Raw genomic sequence first — 19,945 nt, 5'->3', positions numbered from 1 at the left:
TCTCTCGAACTTGGAGTGAAACGCCATTTTGAATGCTTGCCTACGTAGCAACTATTACTACCTACAAGTACTACAGCAACGAATTTGACTTTCGAAGAGTTGCTGGCATGAGCTCATTTCAACATATGCGTCACATTCATTGGGCTGAAACCACAATGCGCACACTTTCAACAGACGCAGTGAGTCAGTTGTCAAGATGTCTTGTGAGGAAGAATATATAGGCTACCAGTGCTGTGGCAGTGATTGCTTTTAAATTCAAAACAATCACGCAAACTGTGGATTCATCCGTTAAATCGTAAAAGAATTGATCATAATAGTACAATGCTCCTTTTTTACATGTACTAGCAATTACGAAGATACATATTCTAATTACACAACAAATTAGTTCTGCAAACTTTTAAATTTTATTTTGATGGAGAACGAGATTCGGAAAGACACCAATTTTCGACAAAACGTCCTCCCAAACGAAAAGCTAGATGTGACTTTAAGTTAAATGAAACAAAATAAAATAAAAGTGCAGATTATAGGGAATCATCATTAGTCCCTTCTTCTAATATATATCAACATTATACACAAGATTGGATATAAGAAGTTGTACCAGGAGTAATGGAAGGGCACTGAAAAAGCTGTGATAGAGGAAACTGCTCCTGCTCGTCCAAACAGAAGTTTTTCAGCAACACACTTCATCTAAAAAAACATTTGCTTGTATTTAGCCAGATATAAACAATTTGTAATTGACGGTACGGGAGATAGTAGGTTCGAACCCCACTGTCGGCAGCCCTGAAAATGGTTTTCCGTGGTTTCCCATTTTCACACCAGGCAAATGCTGGGGCTGTACCTTAATTAAGGCCACGGCCGCTTCCTTCCCATTCCTAGCCCTTCCTTGTCCCATCGTCGCCATAAAACCTATCTATGTCGGTGCGACGTAAAGCAACTACCAAGGTACTCGATTTTGTCTTTGTAACTACGCACTCGATATTTAGTGTAATATAAATGTTCATTTAATGAACTGCACGTCCACCATGAACTGAATTCCCAATGTTGACTGAAGCAAACTCCCAGGTGACTGAAATGGCTGGGATCAGTACCAGTATCGTACTCTACCGGCAGTTCAAGGACTAGCTGACTGACGCTGCTACAACCAGCCTGAGACGATTTTGTTTCATACAATGTGGAGATGTATGCAAGTTATTTTTGAACTGCTTACGCATCATCATCAACATATTATCATTATAATCATTATTATTGTTGCTGAATTATTATTGTTGTTGATGTAAGTATGTTTATCTCACTGGGGTGGAATTTTATTTCTGTTATAAAGTATTTAGATTGTCTTTAACTGTTCTATACTTGCTATTAATTACGGTAAACTTTGATTCCATGTACAAATTGGTTTAGTGAAAGAGAAGGCCTAATGGCCTTAACTACGCCAATAAAGACATTTATCTATCTATCTGTCTATCTATCTATCTATCTATCTATCTATCTATCTATCTATCTATCTATCTATCTATCTATCTATCTATCTATCTATCTATCTATCATCACTACATCTTCAAGACATGTTTGAGTAGGCCTATGTATAATCTATGAAAATAGAATTTGTCGACCCTCTAGGAAATAAGAATTGGCGAAATTATCACAAAAGTGCTCACCACCTATTCGTCCGACTCGTTGGCTGAATGGTCAGCGTACTGACCTTCGGTTCAGAGGGTCCCGGGTTCGATTCCCGGCCGGGTCGGGGATTTTAACCTTAATTGGTTCATTCCAATGGCCCGGGGGCTGGGTGTTTGTGATGTCCTCAACATCCCTGCAACTCACACACCACACATAACACTATCCTCCACCACAATAACACGCAGTTACCTACACATGGCAGATGCCGCCCACCCTCATCGGAGGGTCTGCCTTACAAGGGCTGCACTCGGCTAGAAATAGCCACTCGAAATTATCACCACCTATTCAATACAAGCCATGTGCTACGTGGATGAAGTCTACATAATAATATATACACTTCTCAGGGGCATGTTTCTCCCCTTGTTAAGGGTATCATCAGCCTGTAGGTAACTTTAAGGTCAAATGTCTGAAACATTATCTTTTCACATATGGTTTACAAAGAAAATTACGTTACACATTAAAAACATCTTAAAATTTCCTAGTTGCTTTACGTCGCATCGACACAGATAGGTCTTATGGCGACGGTGGAACAGGGAAGGGCTAGAACATCACAGCCAAGAGCCAACCCTGATTGACATAGGCTAGTTGCGAGAGCTATAAAGCAAATCTCTTTTCATATCATATTCTAACCATCTATCATCAATGGTTGGGTTGATTCCACAGTACAGGTCGTGTAGCTGATAGCATTAATTCGGGAGATGGTGGGTTCCAAACTCACTGACATCCGCCTTGAAGACGGTTTCTCCATAGCTTCTCATTTTTACTTTAGTTAATGTCGGGGTTGTGTCTTAAGGCCACAGCCGCTATCTGCTCGTTAGTGCTTAGACAATCACAGAAAATACAGTAGTCGCAAGTATGTAAAACGTTGAATTTGAAACTCATTTGTCTCCTAAGCTCACGGATAGCAGCTTGAGCATACTGCATTGTCCTCCCTGCACTAGATACGGACAATGTCTCACCAGGAGCGGGCTCTCAAATCTCTCCACCTCCAGCTCCTTAGCGCGATCCGTTCTGCTATCGAGTGCGAACACAGCTCGGAGAGCTGACAAATGGCTGGATGTCGAATATGCTTGTGGCGATAAGCGTGTCGACATGCCTGTTACTCTTTTATTGATTAGTCGCCAGCTCGATGTGAAATAAACTCGCTATTTTTCCCCGCTTATCGGAAGTAGACCACGTCTGCAAGACTGACAGTTCGTATATGTACAGTACTACGGTTTGCGCAACTTTATTTTAATTAACCCAATGGGAGTTTATAAAACCCAGTTTATCTCAAAATACAACTTCCTTCAGTTCATTACTAGACTCGGTAACAGGGTTCTCTTGATGACCACAGAGTCAAAGATTCGTAGAACACATAGCGAGCGATAGATACGCCTATTGTTCAAATAAAGCGGCAAGTCCGTGTGGATTTGTAATTTCATTGTTGACATTTTATTTCTTAATTTTAAACAAATTTAAATATCACCAAAACAAAGTAGACGTACAACGGGTCTGTGATAAGAGAAGTAACATAGTCTTCATACGGAACGAGAATAACGTCAATTCTAGGAGTGAAATTTAAATTCATATTTGTACCCCGCAGAGTGGAGAGAGCTTCGACAGGCACACTGGGGCATCTTTATCATCGTTATCCACATCCAAGAGTTCAAAATCATTTTCCACCACTGGAACTAAATGTTCTGCAAGGGCTCCAGTAGTGTGGAACTCGCCTCACGACGTTCGGTCACCTAACTTTCAGACTTACTTGACTTTCACTTATTTCCTGTTGCTCCATCTGGAGCATAGGGACTGGGCGAAATTTCTCCACACAGTGCGGTTCCTGGCCATTTTCTTAACTTTGCTCCAGGTCTTGTCCACCTCTGCGATTTCCTTTTCGAGCGTCCTCTTCCAGATCTTCTTGGGCCGACCTCTCTTACTGGTTCCTTGAGGGTTCCAGTCCAGCGCCGCCTTCTTCAACAGCTCCATCCAGCCCTAACTTTGAGACGCTCCTCATAAAACTTTTGACTTTTGACATGGGTGATTTTTTTACCTTTTTGGAATTGCACTCAGACGCTCTAAAAGTGTTTTGCACTTGTTCACACGACATTTTTGTCAAATATTCTCTATTTGATTTTTTCAGCATCATTGTCACCGAGAGAGTATATTTGGCTGACAGTGACCACGGATTTGTCATGGCTTTATAGCTCTGCATTCGGGAGGTGGTGGGCTGGTCCCCACAGTCGGCTGTCTTGAAAATGGTTTTCCGTGGGTTTTCCGTTCTCCTCACTAAGGTGAATGCCGGGATAGTTCCTTTTATAGGCCACGGTCCCTCCGTCCTCACTTTACTCAAACCTCAAATCACCGCAACACGTTTTCTGACCTGAGAAAGGGCGTCAGCTTAGGAGGCCCGCCTTACCCCATCAGGATACGGAATGAAACTGAGTAGTATTTTAATTTCAGAACTCACTGAGAAGAATGAAATGACACCTTACACGGCGTGCTACCTCACCGGAGTCCAGAACTACACTAAATCTTAGCGACACGGCTCGATGATTTTAGTACTTGAAGATGTCAGTGTTATTGCATCACCCAATGATAGGCCAGACAGAGAGAGAAAATCCACAAGGTATAGTTGTCCTAGAACAAGGGGTACCGTACGGCACCAGCATTAAATTTATGGTAGGGCCTAATGTACTTAATAGCATTCCAATTTTCACACTATTTATCTTAGGATAAAATGAGCTTAATATATTTTTAATTTTGAAATGTCCCTATTGTACAGCTAGGCTATCCCCGAAGAGGAAGACTTTATATTTCTTTACATATACCGTATACCGCAGTGGGGGAGAAAGTCCGTATCCCTGTCTGACCCCTGTCTTAACGTCAAAGGATTCCGACAGTATCACTCTGAACTCAACCTTGGATGCTGTGTCAGTCACCATATCTTTAATGAGACCCATTTATTTTAGAGTATGGATCAGTGTTTTTCTATCAACACTCTCGTAGGTTTTGAAGTCCACTATGAGCACGGATTTCTTGTTCCTCTGTTTTTGGTATGCAATGACCCCCTTCAGGTTCAGCATCTGTTCCAAACATGACGTAGCTGTGCCTTTGAAAGTGTCTTATACGTCTTTAGTAGTAGCGAAATTCCCCTGTAATTGTTGATGTCAGCATTGTCTCCTTTCTTGTGAAGAAGGTGTATCATCGGTGATGTCCATCCATCTGACAGCTTCTTCTCTTCCCAAATTTTGTTCAGATTTCCTCTTAGTTCAACGATCGCTCTGTCGTCGGAATATTTCCAAATTTCCACAATAATCCCATTTTTTCAGCTTATTTTGTTGTTCTTCAAGATCTCGATGATGATCCTGATTTCTTCCACAGTTACAGGTTCCGAATCTGAATTTGATTCTTTGTGATAGTAGTCATATTCGTGGGATGGTGGCTCACAATTGGGGAGTTTTCGAAGTAGTCTGCCAGAATCTGAATGTTCTCCACATCATTGGTTACTATTTTTCCGTCTTGGTTTCTGAAGTTGAGGTTTGTCAAATAACATCTATTCAAGGTGTTCTTGCACGTTTTATAAATGTCGCGGGTGTTCGGTCTGAATCAAGCATTTTTTTCATTCTTTTCCTTGAGATTCCTGATGATTTTGGCGGTTCTTTTCCTTGCTTCCTGGAACTTCTTCTGGTTTTCGGGTATTTCCCTGGAACATAAATTCACTCACGCATTCCGGCTTTCTTCACTTGCCTCGTTACCGTTAGATTACCACCATATATGTTACCTCTTTTTTCTCTAGAGGAAGTGTGACTCTTGCAGTATCGAACATAGCCCCTTTTAATTGTTCCCATCCTCAGTACTGTCTTCTGTTGTGAAATATTTGTGCGTTCGTAGATGTTCTGTTTCGAACTTCGTCGTTCGAGGTGTGTTCCTGCCATTTGGGATCTTGGGTTGACTTTGATCTTGGAGACGAAGTGATCTGAATCCAGGTTTGTGCCCTCAAAACTTCGACATTTCGATCTCCTTTTCCGCATGTTTCGAGGTCGCTACGTGATAAGTTGGAACTCTCCCATGTTGCGGTTGGGGGACATCCATGTTATATGTTTTTTCGGGAGTTGTCTGAAAGCTGCCGATTTCATGACCAGATTGAAGGTCTACAAAATTGTATCAATCGCTCTCCGTTTCGATTCGCCATTTTTTGGACTGATTGTCTCAAATGACGTCTCTGAAACTCGGTTTTTTCCTTCAGTTGTGCGTTAAAAGCTCCAAGGAGTTTGATCACATTGTTAGCTGGAATCCTGGATGATGTTTCCTCTAAGTCTACCGATAATTCCTCTACTTCCTCGGAGTCTGTTTTGTTGCACTAATTCGTGGGTGCGTGTGCGTGGACAAGCATTAGAGATTATTTTATTCTTTGAAGGAAAGTTTAGAAATTCTGCCATTCCTAGATGTGAAGTCTGCGATTGCCGCTAGGATTCGTTTACTGACTGTGAAACACGTTCCCAGACAAGGGACGTTATTCATCACCCTCTTGCCTGGTTTTTCTTTCAAAATTCTATACTCTTCTAATTCAAATGCTGACTTGCCTATGAATCTGGTCTCCAATAACGCTGTTTTAAGATGTTTTCTTTGGACAAAGTGTTGGTGGGATGTTTGCGTTTTCCAACTTTGAGAAGTGAATTGACATTGAAGGTTGCAAAGTGAGTTACTATCTTGCTTTTTAATCTCTTGTATGTTGGTGCAAACTCTCCAAATTCCAAAGGCTCACTGCCAACGGTGTGACAGGTGTGATAGCCGAGTGGCATTGAAACTGGCCTCTCTCCAAGGAGGCCGTGGTTCGAATCACTCTCAGCAAGGTTGGGATTTTAAAATGAAAAGTAATATTCCTGTGGTTCGGATTCCACGAAAAAAACACAGGTCCCAAAACTATGATATTAAATTTTGTGTGAAACTACATAGCCTACTTCTATGAATAACACCAAGGGATATGCCCAAGGCTTATCGTCTCCATCTGACGGATGAATTATCATCAACAGCGTCATATTCCCTCACTCCATATGAACACTGAGGAGAGGTTTGGAATTGAATCCAGAGTTTTGGTAAGCAATCTAGTGATTATAAATTGTACATCACCACCTCTCCTACCTTGTCGGCCAACATTCTGATGGCAAATTGTTTTTCCAGAAATGGGATTCGAACCGGCTAACCACAGTGTCAGATCAGATAGACTTGACGTTTCAACGATCATGGCCGCCGGGCGGACTACAAAATAGGTATAGATACAGCTTACATTTGCAGATATATTTACACGATAGCTGCAATCGCCAGTATCCAGTATTCGGGAGATAGTGGGTTCGAGCCCCACTGTCGACAGCCCTAAAGATGGTTTTCTGTGGTTTCCAATTTTCACACAAGGCAAAAGCTGGGGCTGTACCTTAATTAAGCCCACGGCTGCTTCCTTCCCACTCCTAGCCATTTTCTGTCCAATCGTCACCATAAGACCCATCTGTGTCGGTGCGACGTAAAGCAAATAGTAAAATACATATATTTACTACCAGATTTGAATTCCAATTCTCTCCGCAGGTCCAAGCCATCTGGAGCTAGGAGATGGGAGCATTCTATTCTATTCTACTTACTACCACGTCCAGGATCTCATTTTATATCAGTATTCAGTCACTACGGACGTCCTTTAGAGTCAGGAAAAGCAGGTTAGGGTTCCTTACAATGACGTAGGGTCGGTAATCGGCCAGAAAGCCGAGAAATTTACGAAAATTGCTACCAAATCTGGAGAGAGACATTATTCTGTGGTTCACTTCGCCTACAACAGACATAAGTAGACTACACAAGAACCTCGTTTATCCGGCCCTCATTAATCCGGATCTCCGGTTTATCCGGATCGAAAATAATAAACATCTATTTTTACTTGTACAGTATTTCTTTTACTAGGTCGACTCTTCTTGAATGTCTTTTCCGCTAAGGATAGTTAAGGACAGGAATTGGAAGTAATTCGGCCACGGTCTATCCAAGGTACCATCCCGGCGTTTGCCCGGAATTGAGAATGGAAAACTGTGGAAAACCATTCCCAGGATGTCCGGGGTGGGATTCGAACCCACGCTCTTCTGAATGCAACGCACTACTAAATCACTGATGGTGAATTCGGAATTGAAACCGGCGCTCCATCAAAAGAAACAATGACTCATGGAGAGGCGCCAATGCAGGTGAACAAACTGATGGCCTATTTAGAATCCTTGACCGAAACCACACCGGCAGAACTGTTGTTAGTAAAACGATTTCGTAATCGTGCTGGGCGCAAACTCTGTAAGATTTAAAACAGAAAAAGCTCACACATTATTTTAGTGCATAAAACAGAGTCGTAAATATAAGAAAAGCGTTCTTATATTTTTTTGTACAATTGAAGAACGGCATTACTGTACAACTTGTGTTAATAGATTATATAACATATACTGTATTTGTTTTTCGTTTTTCCGGATTATCCGGATTTTCGATAATGCGTATCAGTTCCGGTCCCACTTAATCTGGATAAATGAGGTTCTTGTGTACATGGTTAATTCTAGGCAAAAAGGAAAATCCGCATACTCACAAAAATACAAGCGATCACGAATATAATCACTCAGTCACTTTTACTGTTCAGGTAAACGATTCGAAGAGGCCTGAATCACTGTTTTGAACTATTGTCAGTGAATTTGAGGTATTCAATGCTTCACTGTCGATATGCTTCTAATCACGTAAACACAACGCCAAACTCCCAGAATACATCATCACCATTATCATCTGTTTACCCTCCAGGTTCGGTTTTCCCCTCGGACTCAGCGAGGGATCCCACCTCTACCGCCTCAAGGGCAGTGTCCTGGAGCTTCAGACTCTTGGTCGGGGGATACAACTGGGGAGTATGACCAGTATCTCGCCCAGGCAGCCTCACCTGCTATGCTGAACAGGGGCCTTGTGGTGGGATGGGAAGATTGGAAGGGATAGGCAAGGAAGAGGGAAGGAAGCGGCCGTGGCCTTAAGTTAGGTACCATCCCGGCATTCGCCTGGAGGACAAGTGGGAAACCACGGAAAACCACTTCCAGGATGGCTGAGGTGGGAATCGAACCCACCTCTACTCAGTTGACCTCCCGAGGCTGAGTGGACCCCGTTCCAGCCCACGTACCACTTTTCAAATTTCGTGGCAGAGCCGGGAATCGAACCCGGGCCTCCGGGGGTGGCAGCTAATCACGCTAACCACTACACCACAGAGGTGGACCCCAGAATACATAATATTTAGAAACATAATTTAAGGCCGCCTAAAATAGTTGCTCCCTCTGTGTTAGATGGGGTCCCAGTAACTTAGTACTTGCAAGACGTTCCGCCTTGTCCCGCTCGTAATGTGTGCTGCATTATCCGAGCTACAATAGCCGCGTATGGAGTGGGGAACAATAGATGCTAAATGATGTTCTGGATCAGGGGAATCGAACAGCTTCCGACTGAGGGGTAGAGGGAGGCGACACCGGAACTCTGAAATAATTTAGCATTTTATCTCGTGCGATATATTCCGCTGTTCACACTCGCCCGCTCCGCACCACACGAACGTTCTTCTTGTTACGGATAACTATTCAGTAACCTCTTAGAATCAGACCAAAAAATCACAAAAGTGATAATTAATGTGATGTTCTCTTCCTGTTTGACAGTATACCAAACAGATCTTTTCAGTTCTAGAATTTCAGAAGGCGAAGAAGGGAAATATTCTCCCTCCCGTGAAAATGCCGTCAACAAGAAATTCAAATTCGACTCCAAAGTATAGAAAACCAGAAGGTGAATACTATTATGAATTAATATTTCTTATGTTTAAAGTCACATCATTGTAATCCAGACTGCAGTCTCTGAGAATTTACGTTACGTTTATTTACTAAATTTACAATAATTTCAGAATATGAGAATAAATTTTACAATCTAACAATATTGTGAATATACGCATTAGTTTACATTATGTTGTAGTATACATATATTTTAAGCAGTAACTTAGTGGTAGTATTTCTTATTAAGTTATTTGTTTTTTACATCGCACCGACGCAGATAGGTTTTATGGCGACGATGGGCTAGGAAAGACCTAAGAGAGGGAAGGCAGTGTCCGTGCCCTTAATTGAAGCACAGCCCCACCACATTTGTCTGGTGTGAAAATGGAAAACCACGGAAAAGCATCTTCAGGGTTTCCGACAATGGGGTTCGAACCCACTATCTTCCGGATGGAAGCTCACAGCTGCGCGGCCCACACCGCACGGCCAGCTCGCCCCGTAGTAGTAGTAGTAGTAGTAGTAATAGTAGTAGTACGAGGGTCGAGTCATAAGTCATGGTAATTAATTTTTCTCGCGAACAGGGGACAACACGGAAAATCTAAGATATGCATTTAGAAATATAGGGCATGTACTTAGTGCCTGAAGACAAATTCTGACTTCAGGAGATTCTCGTAGGAAAGTGACAGAAAGTGTTGTATTATGGTATAGACAGAAAATACATAAGACTGCGTACAAAGGACAGTCTCCACTGGTTACAGACCTTCGAAATGATCACCCAAGGTTTCCACTGTGCGTTGCCAGCGGTACATCTTTGTCCATGGACACTGGACGGCCTGGGCGAGGCAAATCGGCAGTTGATTCTCTAACCCGTTTGAACGTCTCCACCCACCTCGCCAGTGTTATATAGGACATGGCATGCACACCTAATGCTTCCCGCAGCTCTGCATGGCATTGGCGTGCATTTCTGCCGCGGAGAACTGCTATTTTAATATACGATCGTTGCTCTTGATTGTTGACTTCCATTTCTTGACGCTCTCACTCACACACTGGGGGCTTGCTTTGACCCACACTGTTGTTTACATACACCATCTAGTGGCATCATACGCAAGTACATACCGTACGTTTCCAAATGCATATCTTAGATTTTCCGTGTTGTCTCCTGTTCGCGAGAAAAAAAAGTTGTCATGACTTACGGCTTGACCTACGTATTAGTAGTAGTAGTAATAGTAGTAGTAGTATTAGTTTATGTGACTATCATTATCCCTTTAACTTCTTTTAGTCTTAAGATGCGACCTAAAGTAACGCCCTTTCCGTACAGATAGTGAAGGCCGTTAGAGGAAAGTTACTATGGAGAATCTCTGTCCATGTCATGAATTTAACATTAGTTTAATTATGTCCAATGGCGCCATTCAGCCTCGCAAGGACATTCGTGGAGGTACCTGATCTGAAAAGGAAGAGGTCTTGATCTCTTAAATCGTCTTACTGTCCTCACTACAGCCAGTAAATAAATTACTCTGGGGAGGAAGACAGCTCTCCATCAATTGTCTCGTATCGTCATGAAATTTGGAGTGTTATTTTTAGATTTCTTTGTATCAGTCTCCTTGGTTGAATTATCACTGTTGAGGTCTTTGTCTCGGAGGGTCCTCGGTTCGATTCGCGGCCGAATAGGGGATTTTAATCTCATCTAGTTAATTCCTCTGAGTCGGGGATTGGGTATTTGTGTTTGACACAAAATACTACTTGTAATATAAACACACCACACTACCAACCACCGAAGAAATACGTCATTGACAATACCACCCTTCATATAATGCTGGGGTCTAAAAGAGCACCCGACGTAAAATTGCAACCCCAATAGGGCGAGGGAAAATATTTATATTTCCTAAAATGTACGAGTTAGTCCTACTTGTCTACCATACCAGTAATATTGATCAACCATGGCAAGGGATTGTGTTTCAATACAGTATGTTAACATTTGGAAAATTTCATCTTATGTAATTTATATGACTTTGCTTAGAAAAATGTTTGCATTTGTAATACTTCTTAGTATTATGCATCAACTGATCGAGTGCGCATGTTACGATTTATAGCTAAAATTACGAATTTTCTTTTATGGGACAGGTAGCGCCCAAACATTTTCCTGGAGGTGAAAAGGAAAACTGCAACACATCGAGAGTTTTAAAGATGCCAGACCACAGGATTTGTATCAACTCCCTGCAGATCCCATGTGTCCACAGTGGCACCATCCTACTATGTATGTAGCCAAACCTCACTTTTCTTGATACAGGCGATGGCTGATATTGAATGGTTACTAACTCATTTTGTAAGGAAAATATAACTATGGCGTAAATAGATACTGAAAAACTATTTCATCCTGTCCAAAATGTGTGACAGGAATTAATCCTAATTGAAGTATACAGTTTAACCCTATCAGGGATCAAAGCCGGTTGAGAATTTTGCACACTGTGCAGAGCTCAGTTTGTGTGCTTGTGCGATGCTTCCACTATCTTTCTCGCCAGCTTCAAACTAATTAGCTTTTTTGTTTCCCCCACCTTCCTTCATCATGCTCGTCTAGCCTTCTTATTCTTATTTTTATTCTTATTTTCGTAATAATTATGATAACGTCTCAGCCCTACTATTTGGCTCCACCCCCAGTCTTCCCATTTCATTTCAGGTAGCATCTGAGTTGACTTAACGAAGCTGAGTAAATCCCGTTCCAACCTTCAGACCAAGATTAAAATTCTTCGACGAACAGGAAGTGAAATCCACAGTCCCTACATAATAAGTAAAGATTCTACTCGTACAATACTGGGCAGACATCTTTTGCTGCGACAAGTAGGAAACGGAGTTCATTTAGGCCGTCGTAGAGTTCCACTGGGACCAAGTTCAAGGAATACATAATTTATGTATATGTAATCATTAAAAAATGTTACCCGACTCTATGGATAACGGATTAACATGCGTAACTTTGTTTCAAGGTGTTCTGGGTTCGATTCCGAGTCGGGTGGGGCCGGAGATATTTAATCTTAATTGGTTAATTGGTCTGGTTCGGAAGCCGGGTATTTGTGCCATCTTCAGCATAATAATTAATCTTTGGTAGAGCCCCCATTCTCATAGACGCGCTGGTCGCCTATAGGGCGTCAACTCAAATTATTATTATTATTATTATTATTATTATTATTATTATTATTATTATTATTATTTTGTCCGTCCCCGTAGCCTAACGGTTAGGACTATCAGCTGCCATCCTCGGAGGCTCGCGTTCGATTCCCGGTAAGTAACTGCCAGAAATTTAAGAATGGCAGGAGGGCAGACGGCGCCCACCCTCGATGGAGAGTCTGCATTACAAGGGTTGCACTAGACCACAGGGTTACCACATGAAGTTATTATTATTATTATGATGATGATGATGATGATTATTATTATTATTATTATTATTATTATTATTATTATTATTATTATTATTATTATTATATCATTCAAAACTGTTATTCCTCTGCTTCTTCTGCTCTCCATGGCCGAGGCTAGTTATTCTCCTATAGAGCTCGATAGCTGCAGTCGCTTAAGTACGGCCAGAATCCAGTAATCGGGAGATAGTGGGTTCGAAGCCCACTGTCGGCAGCCCTGAAGATGGTTTTCCGTGGTTTCCCATTTTCACACCAGGCAAATACAGGGGCTGTACCTTAATTAAGGCCACGGCCGCTTCCTTCCACTTCCTAAACCTTTCCTATCCCATCGTCGCCATAAGACATATCTGTGTCGGTGCGACGTAAAGCAAAATAGCAACAAATTATTCTCCTACAAAATTTATAACACCCCACTTATAACACATAACTACACCACAAAGCCATCTCATTCAGGAAGCTTCCTCGTTGCTGACTTAGGTTTATTTGTTCAATGCGATGCTGTTCTGTCTTAGTTTCCAGCTGTTTGTATAATCAGGTAATGTATAGGCTAATATAACCTGAGTCTACCAGACCTTCAGGTTTAGCACAGTAAGTTACAGTCAACCTGAAGGCAGAATTAGCCTATGTAGGGATAGTTTCATCAGTAAACGCACGTCCTTCTTATAACAATGAACATAACTGCAAACTCACTACATTACCTTTGGCACACCTTGATTAGAAGAGAATTAAGGTAATCCTTACTTGAAAACGTAGTTCTCTCTCTAAAAATAAAGAGAGAGAATGATCATGTAGTATCAAGCAAATATGGATATAAAGCATGACAGAATATCGAGAGAATATGATAACATATGTAAACAATGGGGAATACCATGTAATGATAAAATATCCGTAACTTGTATCAGGTCCAAACGTGCACTGAGAACAAAATAAATGAACCATTAACAATCAATTTTGTTCATTTAACAAATGCCGTGATCCATTTTGTAGGCAAAAAATGAAACAAAAAACAAAAGCATTGTTCGTGAGCTTTGCCTTAGGGTGCAAATAAAAAATACACCATAATTATATAAATAAATTAAATTGCTGACCTGTAATAATTGAAGTTATTCGGCCACATTTTAATTAATAAACTCGCGGTCTTTGCACGCGACGTGAGGGAAGTAAAAATGGTTATAATGTAACTGGCCGCACAGTTGATGAACTCCACTCGCTCCACATTGCAAGAACAGTAAACAAAAGTTTGATCACGGTTAGATCAGTTTCGAACCCCGAACCCGTTCAAATGAGAACCTTATCAGTCTAGTTGTGACGAAAGAACCAGCAAGCGCAGTTTCGAATTTGAATTCCGGTGTGGTTCTTCTATTTAGAATATTTCCACATATACTTCATAAAAACGCTGGGATTGTAATACATTTAGACTTATACCTCTGTGGTTCATCCCTCAATCTACGTCACAATAATAATAATAATAATAATAATAATAATAATAATAATAATAATAATAATAATAATAATAATAATAATAATAGTCTTTCTACTAAGTAAGGAATTATTATGCGGGTTGGAGCAGACTGATTGCAATAAAACTTGGGTTGGATGATGCATTTAGACATCAGAACATCACTGCACGACTGCTGTTGTTACACAACACGGCAAAGAAATGATTATGAACAGGAATCTGTCACTTTACTTGTCTGTGCTGATAAGAGAATATGTTAATAACATTTGTATATAAATGACCAAGATTTCATACCACACAATATTTTGTCTTTCGTCCTATACGATATTAACACAGAATTTTGGTGTAGGCCTACCTTTAGATTCTATAGGCTACGTGTTACTAAAGCATGAAATTATACTTTTGCATTGTCAAAATCTCTGTAGGCTATACAGCATTTTATATAACATTAAAATAGAACTAATATATACTTCGTCAGTGCACTCGCAAGGTCATTCTACGTTTCGTCAGCTAATTGCTCCGAACCATACAGCTATTTTTCAGCAAGTACCGTACTTAATTATCACTCTACCTTGAATTTATCGCAAAAATATTATTGCCATATTTTACTAAATAAATAAATAAATAAATAAATAAATAAATAAATAAATAAATAAATAAATAAATATTGCTTTGTATTTAGGGCTGTCGCCCATGTGGCAGATTCCCTATCAGTTATTTAATAATTACTCTTCTATAATATGATTTCAAGGGACTTAGACATTTATCGAGCATTTCCCTTTTTAAATTATTCCAATCCTAATTCCTCTTCCTATAAATTAATATTTGCCCCAACTTGTCCTCTTGAATTCCAACTTTATCTTCGTATTATGATCCCTCCTACCTTTAAATGCCCAACTCTACTAATGTCATTTCACATCGTCTCCATTCATAGCTCGAAACATATCGCATAGTCGAGCAGCTAGTCTCCTTACTTCCAAGTCTTCCCAGCCCAAAGACTGCAACATTTTCGTAACACTACTACTTTGTCTAAAATCGCCAAGAATGGATCGTGTTGCTTTCATCTGGATCTTATTCAGCGGAGTTCCATTGAAATCTGTTTGTTTCAACCCAAAAAGTTCCCTTGTAATAGTTTAACCCAGCAAGTGTCAAACGATCCTTGGATTCATTACGCCATGTCTACTCTTTTTCAAGCATTTTTACAACAACTTCTGCAGTGCTTATTGCACTTGCACCTGTAGGAGCTTATTCTAGAAGAAAAGCCTTCTCATGGAATGTATGAGATGAAACAGTGTTTAGGCACTTAGCCGTGCAGGTATAGCGGATGTGATTTTCTAATTCCTTTTTTAGCATTTGCTCCTTGATCACTAACAAACACAGTGTTGTCTAAACTCTCACGGGATATTCTCAGTTCATCTATTTCTTCCTGAATTTCTTGGATGATGTTTTCGTCAGCTGGAAACTTCGTAGTCCGAAGCATATTGTTCCGTACTTTCTGATCCTCACATAGGCCTACGTGGTGCGTAATCAAGGTTCAGTTATGCACCTGATTGAAAGAATCTGTCCACAACACTGTCGACAAATCTCACAAGCTCCCTTTGAGCCTTAGCTTTTTTTTTTTTTTTTTTTTTTTTTGCTACTGGTTTAACGTCGCACTAACACTGGGCAGTTTTCGGCGACGCAAGGATGGGAAAGAGATTGGATTGAGAAGGGAGCGGCTGTGGCCTTAATTAAGGAACAGTCCCAGCATTTGCCTGGTGTGAAAAATGGGAAACCACGGAAAACAGTCGTAAGAGCTATGGACTGTGTAGTAGAATCGACCATCTCCCGAATACAAACTCACAGCTAAGATACCAGAACCATACAGCCAACTCGTTCGTAAGCTGCAGCAATAATCCCAGCAAATAAAGCCTTCTCCCATTTGTATATATCATGGAACGTTACAGCAACGAAGGGCATAGGACCCGGTTAACCTCCTCTTTGCGTTAGCCTATATCTATGTACGGCCAAAGAGAGGATAAGAAATAATAATAAGAAGAAAAAGAATCCTGACAACATAAATGCCATTTTGAACGAGTCGTACGTTCTCTTTTGTTCTTTTACATGACGAGTATTATGGAAGAATACAGTAAAACGTCACTGGTTAATTTTTCCACGTCGCTTACCGGCATTAATGAGGCCTTGCCCCAGAAAATCATCTCATCATAAAAAGTATTAGGGATACGAGGATCTTTGGCACACAGAACGACACATGCCGTGATTATACCGTTTCCATCTCTTCTGTAGTCAGCTGTGTATCGGATCACTCACTATTAAACTAGTAGTCCTAATGCGCTTGTAAATTTGGCGTTCTAAATGTGAATGTCGGTAAAGTTGAACAAATTCACAATACAGGGTGGTCGGGAATCACCAAATAAACTCACCAAAGAGTGAAACCTTGCATCAAAATGAGCATCATTAAGACAGGAATCAATACTCCATCAACGCATACGTAACCTCCGTTAAAATAGGCACGTGGACGTTTTAGTGCTTCAGTTATATGGAACAATAATATTTACATGCTACAGAAATGCAATGGTGGTGACTATTATTGTTTGAAGACGAAGTACATCTGGGCAGCCATCGTCAACGTACGCTGTGATTGCTCACCTCCTTCGTACACACGCAGTTTTAATTTGTGATCATGCTAGTTTACGTCTTAAAATTTAAAAAAAGAGATTTCCACTTCCGGAGGTGCACAAGGCCCTGAGGTTCACTCAGCCTACACCAAAAATGAGTACCAGGTTAATTCCTGGGGGCAAAGGCGGCCGGGCGTAGAGCTAACCATCCTACCCCATCAAGTGCCGAGGTTACGGATAGTGGAAGCCTTTACCTTCCACCCCTCCAAAGGCCTTCAGGGCCTGTACGGAGATGACTTTGCTTCGCTTTTTTGCTAGTTTACGTCTCCTAAACAAATGTCGTTGAACTGCGCTCCACATGACAACTTTTCGCAATACTTGTGTATGTTTTGGTCTTATTTATCTGCTCCTTAACTTAAGTTTACTTCTTATGACATTCCCTTTTACATCCTGGCATTTATGCTCGATCCATTCCAACCACCCTATATAGGCCTACATACCCCACAGTCGTTTTATTATCACGCACAAGAAGAAGAAATTTGGTCCATACAATTGCGGCTAATCCTTCCCGTCTCTGTAATTGGTAGCCTGTATTTTATTTTCCCGGACTGAGTGGTTCAGACGGTTGAGGCGCTGGCCTTCTGACCCCAGCTTGGCAGGATCCTGGCTTAGTTCGGTGGTATTTGAATGTGCTCAAATACGTCAGCCGCGTGTCGGTAGATTTACTGGCTAGTAAAATAACTTCTGCGGGACTACATTCCGGCACATCGGCATCTCCGTAAACCGTAAAAATGAAGTTAGTGGGACGTGAAGCAAATAACATTATTATTATTATTTTTATTTTATTTTACAACTTAACCCTCCTAGTGGCCATGCTCGTTAAGGCCTGAAGTGTATATGGTTAGCCGGTTCGAGTTCCGTTGGTTGAAAAGATTTTCATCTTCAGAATGTTGGCCGGCACCGTAGGAGATGTGGTGGCATACACTTTATAATCACTAGATTGCGTGCCAAAAGCCTGGATTAAACTCCGGTCGTGGAAACTCGCAACGAAGATTCATCTCACTTCATACCCGACCCCGTATAGAAACGGGACGTCGGTTGGACATCTTCTTCTTCTTTTTGATATGTTTACCTTCCAGGGAGAGTTTTCCCTCGGACTCAGCGAAGGATCCCACCTCTACCGCCTCAAGGGCAGTGTCCTGGAGCTTCAGACTCTGGGTGGGAGATACAACTTGGGAGGATGATCACTACCTCGCGCAGGCGGCCTCACCTGCTATGCTAAACAGGGTCCTTGTGGGGGATGGGAAGATTGGAAGGGATGGACAAGGAAGAGGGAAGGAAGCGGCCGTGGCCTTAAATTAGCCACCATCCCGGCATTTGCCTGGAGGAGAAGTGGGAAACCACGGAAAACCACTTCCAGGATGGCTTGAGGTGGGAATCGAACCAACCACTACTTAGTTGACCGCCCGAGGCTGAGTGGACCCCGTTCCAGCCCTTCATATGTACCAATTTAAGCTAATTTACGTTTAAAGTTATCTAAGACATTTGTAGTTAAAAATGAGGATATTTTGTGCACATTTCACTAGTTTTGTACTAACGCTAACGTCTTGCTTAAGAAATACCTTCAAAAATTGTGCGCCACTGTTTGGTTCTATCTTAATGACATTCAAATTCTGTAGTTCATTGTGTGTGATGAGAAATCAAAAAAATTCTTGAAAAGAACACAGAGGGGGCTAGAAATAAATTGAGCAATTTCAATTATATAAGGAGTTACCTACCTCAGAGCCCCATCATTAACTCATACACTATACTGTGCTACATTTCTTGAAAAGCACGAGGGGTAATTTTACAGTTTCCATTCAGGATAAGAGATTTAACGTAATCCGTCTCCGTTAAATAGACGTACCTATCAGTTTCACAGCTAGAAAAGAAAGAGAATGACAGCAGGCTATCCTAAAACACGTCCATGGATACTTTTCCTCAATACTGAGAGGATCCCAAATTTTGCGCTGATTAATCCAGGTCTTACACTATTCTTCAAATCCACAAATATTTGCTTTTGCGTAAGTCACTTGTTCACAGTTAGAGAGTAAAACTCTTGTGATTATTACAATTCAAAATAAATGAGTACATTAAGTAGCTAAATAAATAAATAAATAAATAAATAAATAAATAAATAAATAAATAAATAAATAAATAAATAAATAAATAAATAAATAAATAAATATTATGTCAATCATCCACATCAGATTATTCTAGTCAAGGATCAGGTCAGGATAAGTTATGTTGGCCCAGTTAGCGACCAACGATAGGAGAGTGTTGGCTGGCGAAGTCTTCTCTCATTTCTATGAATCAAGGAACGTTACTGGAACGAAGGGCATAGGATTGTGTTATATCAATCTACAGCCGAGGAAATAATAATAATAATAATAATAATAATAATAATAATAATAATAATAATAATAATAATAATAATAATAATCAACGGCGTTAAGCCCAAGGGGCAAGTTACAAAACTATAAAGTTTCTAGGAAAGGCCCAGAAAGAAGAGCGATTTAGACTGGAGGGAAGCGAGAGAGGAATACCGACAATACATAAGAGAGATTGTGAGCAAAGGAAGAAGGAATAGAAGAGAGTTATAATCAATTCAGCGCGTAGTGATTCATACAAATCAAATAATATGTAATAATAATAATAATAATAATAATAATAATAATAATAATAATAATAATAATAATAATAATAATTCTGACTAGAATACAATTTTGAACGAGTTGTACGTCATATCTTTTGTTCAAGATGGAACGAACTTTTTTTAAGGCAAACGCCATTGTTTCTTTGGCTTGAATATTAGTCTCGGAGATAGTGTTAATTGCCTCGTATTGCCGAGGGAATACTGATTATTACAGCATCCAGTATGATGACTACCTGTACCATTGTTTAGATGGTCATGATGTAATGAACAATGTGCAGACGTCGTGTTATTTATCTCATTAATTCGTTTTTAATTAA

The 19,945-nt window shown here is 40.6% G+C and overlaps 1 protein-coding gene across 1 annotated transcript in view; it reads right to left on the bottom strand.

The window, feature by feature from the left end:
* LOC136866310 (paired box protein Pax-6) overlaps positions 1 to 19,945 on the bottom strand; it is a 653,040-nt gene that overhangs the window by 626,123 nt on the left and 6,972 nt on the right. The gene's annotated exons all lie outside the window — the stretch shown is intronic.

Source organism: Anabrus simplex, chromosome 3, assembly GCF_040414725.1.
Source record: "Anabrus simplex isolate iqAnaSimp1 chromosome 3, ASM4041472v1, whole genome shotgun sequence".
Classification (NCBI taxonomy): domain Eukaryota; kingdom Metazoa; phylum Arthropoda; class Insecta; order Orthoptera; family Tettigoniidae; genus Anabrus; species Anabrus simplex.
The sequence above is the reverse complement of the archived record's forward strand: the minus strand, read 5'-3'. Positions and strand labels throughout refer to the sequence as shown.